At 39.2% G+C, this 12,076-nt stretch overlaps 1 protein-coding gene across 4 annotated transcripts in view; it reads left to right on the forward strand.

Moving 5' to 3' along the window:
• Positions 1-393: 393 nt before the first annotated feature.
• LOC308083072 (engulfment and cell motility protein 2) overlaps positions 394-12,076 on the forward strand; it is a 302,126-nt gene continuing 290,443 nt past the window's right edge. For 3 of the 4 annotated variants that reach the window (XR_013932965.1, XR_013932966.1, XM_080425204.1), the window contains exon 1: positions 394-459. The gene's annotated coding sequence lies outside the window, so the exon portion shown is untranslated. The remainder of the gene's footprint in view (positions 460-12,076) is intronic. The other variant, XR_013932967.1, reaches the window with a different exon arrangement.

Here is a 12,076-nt window from a genome sequence, read left to right on the forward strand (position 1 = left end):
TTTCTAAAGCGTATTGCTTATTTGGGCTTGCTTCCTATTGTTGTTTAAACCAGTGGTTCTTAAACATTTTCATTTCAAGGACCCCCAAATTAATATATATTCATCTGCGGACCCCCATCTCATCTGAATTTTTTTTTTTGCCAGGGAGCAGGGACCCCCCCCCCACAGGATTTGTGTTGTTAAAATGTTTTAAAATGTACCCTTTTCTACTATTTTTTGTTGTTGAAAATAGCCGATCTACAAGCTCACAACGCGAGATTCGCGACGCTTTGTGAGCTTTCAAATAGCCGTAGCCAGGCTCTGTCACTTTTTGGGGCTTGTTCTCATAGACCTTTTTGCTTATTTCTCTCTCAAAACCTGGCAACACTGATTGCATCCCATTTCTACAGAACTATTTCATTGGAAGGAAGGAATACTTAGAGAGCAGCATCGAATGATCGATGGCCCCTCCGCCACAGGGTAAGAGATCCAGGAATTATTATTGACTATCCATAATATCGATCAGCTATTAAACTGTTCCAATTGAGATTTTAGGCGAGGCTATGGATTTCAATATGCGTCGGTATATGGGCTGTAATAACGTTGTAATGGCATTAAATCTGGAGTGATCCACTGAAGAAATACAGTAGATCAATGCTGCGGCTCAGATTTGAATAATCGCTGCAGGCATCTGTTGTGTGTGACACGCTTCTGTGATTTTATGAAGGGATCCGATGTTAGAAAAAATTATGTGATGCTTTGCTATTAATGTGTGTGTATATATACATTATATACACGACTGGAGTCTGTCTCGATGAATTGAATACACAGACAGACAGGACCTTAATGGAAACAAGCCCTGATGGCTTATCTGGGTTATTGTCCTTTAAGCATTTCTTTCCTATAAATCTGTGCCACCACCGTACCCCTTTTTTTGGGGCAAACTGTTAAAGTATTCAATCAATCCAAAAAAAAAGAGACTGTTCCCTGGCTGGAATAATCACAAAGACATGTTGTTAGCGTTGGTTAGCCAGTGATGCTACCAAGCAGTTATATTAACCTGACGAGCTGTTATTTAATTGACGAAAAATGCAGATGCCATTCAGCTGCAGCGTGGTATTCTAGTCCAAAAATGTAACGGCTATCAAGAATCGCTACAATGTGGCCACAATGTGTCCTATTATTAACTTGGAAGTGAATACAATGTGTCTTGGTGATGGCAACAAGCAGAATGGCGCGGACAGTCACACCAAGACATCCTTTTTTACACTATAGAGGTCTGTCTGGTGTCATCATCACACCAAAGACATCCTTTTCTTATAGACTAGAATAGACTTTATTTGCCATTTGCAAAGGAATGCATAGGAAATCTTGGAGCTCAGCTCCCATCATGGGCTCAGCATTTTCTTTTTAAAGACAGAAAATACAGACATGACAGAAAAAAAACATACATCCTACTATCCTACCATACTCTCTTATGTATAGATTTTAAGCACAATCAATCACACTTTGATGTATAGATTTATATTGCTGTTGTTGCCTCATGTCTGCAGCAGTCAGTCAGTCACTTCACCTCCCATCAGGTCAGGTCCTACTGCCTGCATGATGCATGCATGATGGGTCTGGCTGCTTGGCAGTGGTGGAAAAAGTACTCAAATTCTTTACTTAAGTAAAAGTACCAATACTGTAATATAAAAATACTCTGTTACAAGTAAAAGTCCAGAATAAAAAATTTACTTGAGTAAAAGTACAAAAGTATTGGCATCAAAATGTACTTAAAGTACCAAAAGTAAAACTTTTGGTACGCACCCACTTAGCTGCAATGCAAAGGAGAGTGGGTGCGTATTATACATAATATGGCGAAGGAGATCAAATCAAGTTCTACCAGCTAAACCATTGGTTTGGTTTGGAAAGGTACGGTAGCTAGTTGTGGATTCCATTTAGGTGATCAGGTATTCTGCTGTTGATGAGAAAGTCCAAGGCATGCAAATGTCATAGTGGAAAGAAGACGCATACACTAAAAGCTACACTTGATTTGATTTGTTAGACGTAATAATTACATGTTAAATGCTTCGCACGGAAACGTCAATGATAAAATGCCAATGGAACACTGGAACAAGGAAACTTGAGAGACAAAAAAGAGATGTAGGCCAACATGATAAGTGATTAACGAAGGGCATGCCAGGATTTTTATTGAATGCAGTGTCACAATAGTTTAATGCGAAGGCCCCTAACTTTGATCAGAGGTGAGATAACTTTTAGGTTGGAGAAGGACCCAGGCTGTGTATGGATGGTTTCCAAGGATTATGATTGTTGAGTGTTATTATATTTGTTATTGTCATTAGTGGACACTTTGAAACACTGTCTCTCAACTAACGACAACCAGCTTTACTTTACTTGACATGGCATCTGCTTTTGCTCTTTCCCTGCACCATTTCTTCACTGTGGTTCCCTCGCATGCCGTTGACTTTAATTATTTTATTGTCTTACGGCTAATGTGAGAATATGGATGCCGGGGGTTCAAGTGGTTAACAACACCTCTTCTTGTCTTATGGTACAATGATGGAACACCGGGTAAAATGGTGAAGGTTGAAGAAGAATGATTTTATCTGTGTGGGGATTTGTGCAGACTGTCACTACTTGGCAATTGTTGCTATGCTACCATTGAAACACCAAAGAGTCGAGAGGCACTGGCAGGCGCATTGAATTTCAAAACACCACACGTTTTGTCACCGCAAGGCTTTGGTGTGTGTGCGTGTGTGTGTGTGTGTGCTCGTGCGTGTGTGCGTGTGTGCGTGTGTGTTCATCCAGCTGCAACCAACCATGGAGCGTTGCTTTGGTTTGTCACTTCAATCTAGTTGAGCAGTCTTTCATTCATCCCCGAATATAGGCTATACTGAATGCCCAACACATACACACAGTAGCAGTGTGTGTGTGTCTGTCTGTCTTCTTGTTTGTGTGGAAACTCTGCCACCACCAACGATGTGGTCTTTGTCACAAACAGCTGCACAGTTGACTGTTCAGAGGCAGCCAGGGGATCTCTTTCAAGGGGTCATACTAATTGCCCAAAAGTACCCAAATATACCCAAAATAACCCAAAATTACCCAAAAGCATACCCAAATGTACCCAAAAGTACCCAAAAGTACCCAAAAGCATACCCAAATGTACCCAAAAGTACCCAAATGTACCCAAAAGTACCCAAAAGTACCCAAATGTACCCAAAAGTACCAAAAAGTACCCAAAAGCATACCCAAAGGTACCCAAATGTACCCAAAAGTACCCAAAAGCATACCCAAATGTACCCAAAAGTACCCAAATGTACCCAAAAGTACCCAAAAGCATACCCAAAAGTACCCAAATGTACCCAAAAGTACCCAAAAGCATACCCAAAAGTACCCAAATGTACCCAAAAGTACCCAAATGTACCCAAAAGTACCCAAAAGCATACCCAAATGTACCCAAATGTACCCAAAAGTACCCAAAAGCATACCCAAAAGTACCCAAATGTACCCAAAAGTACCCGAATGTACCCAAAAGTACCCAAAAGCATACCCAAATGTACCCAAAAGTACCCAAAAGTACCCAAAAGCATACCCAAAAGTACCCAAAAGTACCCAAATGTACCCAAAAGTACCCAAAAGCATACCCAAAAGTACCCAAATGTACCCAAAAGTACCCAAAAGCATACCCAAATGTACCCAAAAGTAACGAAATGTACCCAAAAGTACCCAAAAGCATACCCAAATGTACCCAAATGTACCCAAAAGTACCCAAATGTACCCAAATGTACCCAAAAGTACCCAAAAGCATACCCAAAAGTACGCAAATGTACCCAAAAGTACCCAAAAGTACCCAAAAGCATACCCAACAGTACCCAAAAGTACCCAAAAGCATACCCAAAAGTACCCAAAAGTACCCACATGTACTCTAAAGTACCCAAAAGCATACCCAAAAGTACCCAAATGCATACCCTAAAGTACCCAAATGTACCCAGAAATACCCAAAAGCGTACCCAAAAGTACCCAAATGTAGATATATGGATATGTAGATATATTTGCCCTTCAAATGCAACATAGCTTCAATGCAACTGTTAGTACGTAGGTCAACGAGAGTCAGGTGAGTGGACAATTTACCAGTCAGGTGTGGATGATTTACCACAGACATAGCCAAAGTCATGCTTTCAACAGGTCTGACAACTGTTTATGTTCTTCAAACATCAAATGGATAATCAAAATTACGGTAAGCAATAATTATATAGACACACATTTTTACTGGATCAGATATATAAAATACAACACAAAGACAATCTTAAACAATGAATGGTTTATTAAAAGCCAACAACATGAATTGTGCATTTTATCTAGGCCTAAACATTGTGCATTTTATTGCTCAAGTGTATTCCAATTCCCCAAAACAATTGGATTTTTCCTCAATTTCCTCAATTTGAATGCCTCATGGCCCACATTGTGAGATAATTGCACACAACAAATATGGTGAACTATATGTCACAGTAGAAACATTGTATGAACTAATTTCCTTTTTTTTTTTTTTTTTTTACTGCTTCCCCGGATTTTTATGTATAAAGTTCACTAGGTTTTTTAAAGGCATAGCCTTAGTGGGAGTTTATTTCTTTCCTTCCAACCTTCCAACTTCAGGGTTATGCGTTCCTTTGTATTTACATCCTGGCTAAGATTCAGGCAGGTCCATGTTGTGTCACCTACATCTGCATTCAGCAGTAATAATTGTTTGTGTCCCTGTATATATATTTTTTATTTTTCTTGTTTTTTTTTTACTTTTTATTATTATTTGGTCATTGAAACTGTTGCCAAAACTCGGAATATTATCTTAACCGTTTAGTTTTTTGTTTATCCACTTATCCAACCGTTGCCAAAACTCTGAATATTATCTCTGAATATTATCTTAACAGTTTAGTTTTTTGTTTATCCACTTAAACCCTAGATACTTAATTGACCGGGGTCCACCAGGGGTCTATACTTGGTCCCCCCCCCCCCGCCCCATACAAAAAAATCTATTAGCCGAACACAGCTGATCAAAAAGCTTACAACACCATCATGAACTTGTAGATCTGGTCTTTTTGTAGATTGTTCACTTATTACAAGTCGACATAGGGGTGCTAGGTTTCAACTGGTTAAACCATCTTCTTCTTTTTTGTTGTAACACGCTGAGCCCTTGCTGATCTTTTCTGCCCAGGCTTTTTGGCCAGCTGAGAGACAGAGGGGATCTCCAAATGTCCATCCCGTGATGTTATCTTGGATGTTTTTTCTCGAAGCTTAGCTTTTAAAAACTTCTGAAAAGCTACCTCCTTTTCCTCTTGACTTTTACTGTCCCATATAACCTGGGAAACCTCATGCCCTTTGAATTCCCTCCCAACTTTATAGTTTCCCTGTCCATGCAGGCTTCTCCGTATATCTAAGTACTGCAGCTCAGATATTGATTTGAGTCTTAAAATTAAGTCAGGGAGTTTTTGAGGTTTCCAATCTGTGGTGAGTTTTATGATGTGATTCATTGATTCACAATTATTGTTTGTCCAACCTTCTGGGAGCCAGCTGATCTTGTTTTTGGGCTCTATGACCTTTTCCTTTAAAACAGGGACAAGATTCTTTGAAAAATAAGATATGAATTTTGGACAGTTGTTCTGTATGTATGTTTCTAGGTCAAGGACTTTCTCTTGAAACGCACAGTTGTCCTTTGCAGTCATGAGGGCATTATCGGCAAAGAAGATTTTGTTCTCAACAATGGCTCTCTGTTTTGCATCCAATCCAACCTTGTCTCGCAGATAATGTGTAACATTCTGCTTAATGTGTCTTGAACACAACACATGTGATGCCACTGGAAAGTTAGAGGCTATAGCTTTGAGTATGGCTTGTTCTTGATCTGACCCTATAGCTATTTCTTCATTTATGTTTATCTCTGTTGAGATATCTGCCACAGACAACTTAGACTTCAGGTGGGCAAAGAAATCATGGTATGTCTCATAGCTGCCATCCCAGTGTAAGTACAATGGCCCGAGAAAAAGTGGTGGTTCCCCAGTATCTCTTTTTACAAGAGTTTGGTTTTTAAAAACTGTAAGTGTGAGAAAACAGGGTCCTAAATTAAAAGTTCTGTCCACCCCCAATACAGATGTTGCCTCTTCTCCACAACAGAATCTCCTAACATCTTTAAGCTGTTGGTCAAGGTATAGCATGACACAAGGCGGTTTCCCCTTCCTTGATATTACCTGTTGGACATAGTTGTTGTCTTGGAGCATGTTCAGGACTGTCTGAATATCATCTGCAACATTTGTCCTGTTACCAGGAGGCTTCTTTTCCCTTGATACCTTTTGTTTGATATTTTGTACCTGCTTCAAGTCCCTTGGTGCATTTTCCTCATCCTCTCTAACAAATTGTGAATATACTTCACGAGGGGCCTGGGTCAGCACTGCCTCGGACACTCTCTTATTCACATCAGTTGGTGTCCTGATGTACTGTGGAGGATGTTTTTTACCATTCCCATGGTGACTTGGTATCAAAGGAAATGTACCCAGATATTCCCAAACAGCAGCATCGTTGCCAATTGGTGAAGCCCCAGGAAGCCTTTCAATCCACGTTATTCGTCTTGTTAAATTATTGTCCCTTTTTAGTTTTGTATAATAGCGACATATCACCACAATGTCATTTGATGTTGGTTGTGGCTCAAATTTTTCAAAAACCTTGCTTTTAATTAAGCCATACAAACCATTTCTGTAATATACATGTTTAAGGTACCCATTGTTGAACAAATAATATGTCTTAGTGGTGCTTCCTGAACTGCTCTGCCAAACTCCACAGTCATCAACAAATACACTATGTTGCTTGTTCTTTCTTCTGGGGACATTATAGCTGTTATCAATTAAGAAATGTTGGTTTTGTTTTATACCTTTTGGGACATTTAATAGAACAGTATTTTCTTGCTGCTCCATCAGCAGAGTGAACACCCTATTAATGTCCATGAACCGGCCATTAAGTGTTTCTGACATAGCTGTTGCTTTGATGGGTTCTGCAACATTGAGTGATTCAACTTCTAATGGCTCACCGAATCCGTCCTCAAGTATGTCCTCTGTGTCTTGGTAATCCATGTAGGTGTCTTGGTATGTTTCAAACTTATGACCGTCAGGCTGATCAGGGTTGCAATGTTGACTGTGCTGCTTTGGTTCAACTCCTGTCTCAGTGGTTCCATCCTCAAGTATGTAGAGGTTAGTGCAATTTTCAAAATCATGGCATGGACTATGCTGCTTTGAAATGGGAGGAGATTCTGAAGGAAGCGCAGAAAGGTCTGCTTCACTTCCTGGGGACTGGCAAAATGTAAGGCCTGGACTGGGAAGGCTTGGAAAGTCTTCTTCACAAAAAATGGACTTGCAATTTTCCTGGCTATCGACTGACAAGTTGATAATCTGTGTAAATGGCACTAGCGGCACAAAATGATTCACAGAGAGATGCTTATCAGAAAGCTTCCAAGACACTGATGTCCACATAATTTGAAGATCTGTACGGTTCGATTTAACTCCTCTTCCTTTCACCATGAGTGTGAAGGGGGACAGAGAGAATGTGCTGGAAACTGGAGGTGGGGGGGGAGAGAGAATATATAACAACTTAGTATAACAATCAATATATAACTGGTAACAACAATTAGAGTATTATCTATAATATCTAGCTAGTATCTGTAAATTATTGCCTTATGCTTATGAACCTCTTCACCCATTTCAACCTATCATCATATAATTGGTCTTCACTAATCCTCATTATAAGACCCATTTCTGTCTATTCCGTTTGTGTCTCACAGGAGTGCTGTGGACAGAAACCTCCATACCAGTGATATCATTGGTAGGCCGGTTTGGTCATTTCAAACAAGATTTTTAATAAATGTATTAATTTGATTAATTTGATTAATGTATTAATTAATTGAATGCAAGAACAATGGCTTCTATTTCAGCATGTTAACTTTCCATGAAGAGAAACGCTGTAGTTACTATTGGCTTGGAATCCTCATTGATGATGTCATTGGTAGGCAGGCTTCTGAACTGTCCACAGCCCACCAATGAGACACAGTGAGTAGACAGAAACTGTGCCATCTTATTATTAAAGAGGTGGTGCCATGGTTTTGCACTTTTTCTGTTTTTCATGTGTCTATGAGGTTGATAGAACTTCATTAAGCCCCCTGGTGGTGTTTTTATGGTGTTGTATGTCTTCTCTGACTATTTTGAGCTTATTCCTGGAGGCTGAAACCTTGAGGGTCAAACGTGCCAATAGAAAAACAGCACTTTAATGACACAGTAAAATGATACCCTTCCCCTCATTATCATAACACAACAGGTGTGGGCATGAGGAGGAGGAGGGACTAGGACAGGTGGGTGGTGCTAAGGTGGTGGAGGAGGTGCTAAGGTGAGAATCAGGTATACTTAATGAACTGGAGGCGTGTCCACATAAAAACATAATTTTATCACTTTCTGTACACTTTTTTTTAAACAATCTTCCTCCTAGTATAACCATATTACCTGATGATTATGTTTTTTTGGGGGGGGGGAATCACTAAAAATCACGGCACCCCGTCTTTAACATCAGTGAGGAAGTGCACACTCATTATTGTTATTTAACAATAACAAAAACAACATGCATGAATACAAAAAATGTATGCAATTTTTCAAAATCTTACTCACCAGGTGGGTAATAGCTCTGGATAGGGGTGCCAAGTACAGCAGTGAGAGCAAGCATGTGGTTCATATCAGAAAAGCTCCCCAGCGAGGCTGTTTTGCACAAGTAGTTTTCATAGTCATCCAGTAAAAAACAGGGATTGTTCCGGAAAGGAGAGCAGTAGTTGTCTTTCTTTGTGTCATACCAGGTGGGATGCTCTGCCATTTCAAGTGTTGTTAGAATTCTCAGAAGTATATGATGGTCTTCTGACCCAAAACAAGCAGCAGAGATGGCACGATATAAACAATTTCCATCAGCCCCCGTCTTCAGTGGTCTGTAGTCAGAAGTGAGACTTGGTTGGTATTTTTGCAAAATGTTTAGTGATATGGTGTCAGTACATGCCTGGTCACTGTGGGATGATCGCTTTGGGAGCTTGACTCCGTAATGCTTCAGCAAAGACTTTTCATTTTTGCATTTCTTTTGTACTTCCTCCACTCCTGAAGCACTCAAAATTCTTTGAAGACATCTTTCCAAAGAAAATGGTTGCCCCACACACTTGGAGCAGATAAATTCCATACCTGTGGATATCCATGGCTGTACCTGTCTTTCATTCATAGACAGACATGAAGCATGGTAACACAACTTACAGTCTTGACACTGAAGAGATGCAGTTTTGCTGCAAGATTTGGTGCAAAAACCACATAGTTGACTTTTTCTAGGAGCCATAGCTGTAACATGTAGAACATGTAGAAGAAGACAATATAGCTCAATGTGATTCTAGTTTGAGTGGCTCCCCCTATACTGAACAACAACTTTAGCCTTAAAGGGATATTTCACTGCACCCCAGACTGTTGCATGTAGAAAATGTAGAAGAAGACAATATGACTGAAGTGATGCTAGTTTGACTGGCTCCCCCTACTGTCCAACAACTGTACTCTTAAAGGGATGTTTCACTGCACCACAGACTGTTGCATGTACAAAATGTAGAAGAAGACAATATGGCTGAAGTGTTGCTAGTTTGACTGGCTCCCCCTACTGTACAACAACTTTACTCTTAAAGGGACATTTCCCTGCAACCCAGACTGTTGCTTGATTCAGTATTTATTTATTTGATATTATTTTGATCAGACAAACCTAGGGGTGTCACGATATATCATCCCGTAATATATCGCGATATTGCTTCACTATTGCAGGATTTTTTATGTAAAAAAAAAAAAAAAAAAAAAAAATAAAGTTTTTATTTGTAATGAAATGTGAGTGAATATAATCACACGAATCCATCATATTGAAGGACTTTGAGAGAAATGATACAGACTCTAGTCACTTTCAGTTTAGAGTACTGCAGAGGGGAGGTGTGTGTGTGTGTGTGTGTGTGTGTGTGTGTGTGTGTGTGTGTGTGTGTGTGTGTGTGTGTGTGTGTGTGTGTGTGTGTGTCCGTGTCCGTGTCCGTCCAACTTGACCCTCGTTAATGCATACATTTTTCCCATAGAGATTTCAAAAAATATTAATATGAATTATTATAAAACTGGAACCAAGCCATCCAGGCTCCTGGTGAACCATGACCATAAAACATTTGATTTTGCGTTAAAAAAAAAAGAAAAAAAAAAATTAAACCGCCAAAAAAGGGTATTTATTAAATATAGTGTTTTATGGTCATGATTCACCAGGAGCCTGGATGGCTTGGTTCCACGCTCAAAATTAATTATATAAATATTTTTGGAAATCTCTATGGGAAAAATTAACAGGCCTTCTATCTGTGGAACCACAAAATGGCCACCACTGCTATGCCCTATAGGCCTAGACCTAATTTAAGATAGCATTAAAGCCAAAGATTTGTTACAAGCAATCCTCTCTAGCTATAGATATTTTGTTCAAGCCGTTGTTAATAACTAGGCTACACTTGGTTAGTAAAGTCCAGAATATGACTATAAGGTTAGTGGAATTTATATTCATGCAGTATTTATATTATATTTGTTATTAGTGTGTATGTGTCCTCTGAAATAATATGGTTTATAGTGAGAACTTACTTCACTTAAGTCTTTTTTTATATATAAATAAAGCACCTTTAAACTGAAAATGATAGCCAATGTTGATGACAATTGGGAAGAAAATAATAATAATATCGTATCGATATTGTGAGCCCAATATTGTGTATCGTATTGTATCGTGAAATGAGTGACACCGAAACGCCTCCTACCTATATAAACCCATTGTAACTTAAAACTCCATATTAACCTATTACTAGATTCAATGAAAACACAGGTCCTTGCTTCTGGTGACTGATATTGTCCTTCTAATGTGTGAGGGGCTCTTTATTTAATTCCTTTTTTCATTACAGGGGTTTGAAACCTTTTATTGTATTTTTTTGTTTGTAGGAAAATGCATTAAGGGTCTTGAATCAGGTACAAAATATGGAGGAAAATATGTCAGGAAAAAAAGCCTCCTGGTAATAGTAGGTCTACAAAACTCTGATGGCATTCCTGAACATGCTCCAAGACAATAACTATGTACAACAGTTAATATCAAGAAAGGGGAAACCGCCTTGTGTCATCCTTTACCTTGATCAACAGCTTAATGATATTAGGAGATTCTGTTTTGGAGAAGAGGCAACATCTGTATTGGGGCTGGACAAAACTTTTAATTTAGGACCCGTTTTTTCCCCACACTTAAAGTTTATAAAAAGAGATATTGGGGAGCCACCACATTTTCTTGGGCCTTTGGAGTTACACTGGGATGGCAGCAATGATACATACCATGATTTCTTTGCCCACCTAAAATCAAAGTTGTTTGTGGCAAATATTTCAATAGAGATAAACATAAATGAGGATATAGCTATAGGGTAAGATCAAGCACAACAAGCCATACTTAAAGCTATATAGACACATTCAGCAGAATATTATCTGTGTGACAGTTTGATCGACTTTTTTACCTTGTAAACCTGTGATGTGACAATAAACTTGATTCTGATGCAAAACAGTAGCCTGGTTAACCATCCCGGTCACATGAATTCATATTTCATGACAATGTGAATTCACGCGACCAGGATGGAAGCAAAACAGAGCCATCATTGGGGGATTTATTTTTTCTGCCTATAATGCAATAATAATGCAAGAAAAACACAGAAACATCAAGTGATGGATTTGGAGATCCCATCTGTCTCTCAAAAGATGAGCAAGGGCTCAGCATGTTACATCAAAAAGGAGGAAGAAGGTTGCCTAACAACTTTAACCAGTTGAACCCTAGCATCCCTGTTCTGGGCATGTTGTAATGAGCAAACATTCAGCAAAAATAGCAGATCTACAAGCTCATGATGGTATCGTGAGTTTTTAGATCAGCTATTTTCGACAAATACATTTGTTGTACAGGGGTTAGAAAAGGAGGGGACCAAGTATGGACCCCTGGGAGAGGGAGACCCCAGTCAATGAAGTAC

This window comes from Gymnoscopelus braueri (assembly GCF_963280865.1).
Source record: "Gymnoscopelus braueri genome assembly, chromosome: 3".
NCBI lineage: Eukaryota > Metazoa > Chordata > Actinopteri > Myctophiformes > Myctophidae > Gymnoscopelus > Gymnoscopelus braueri.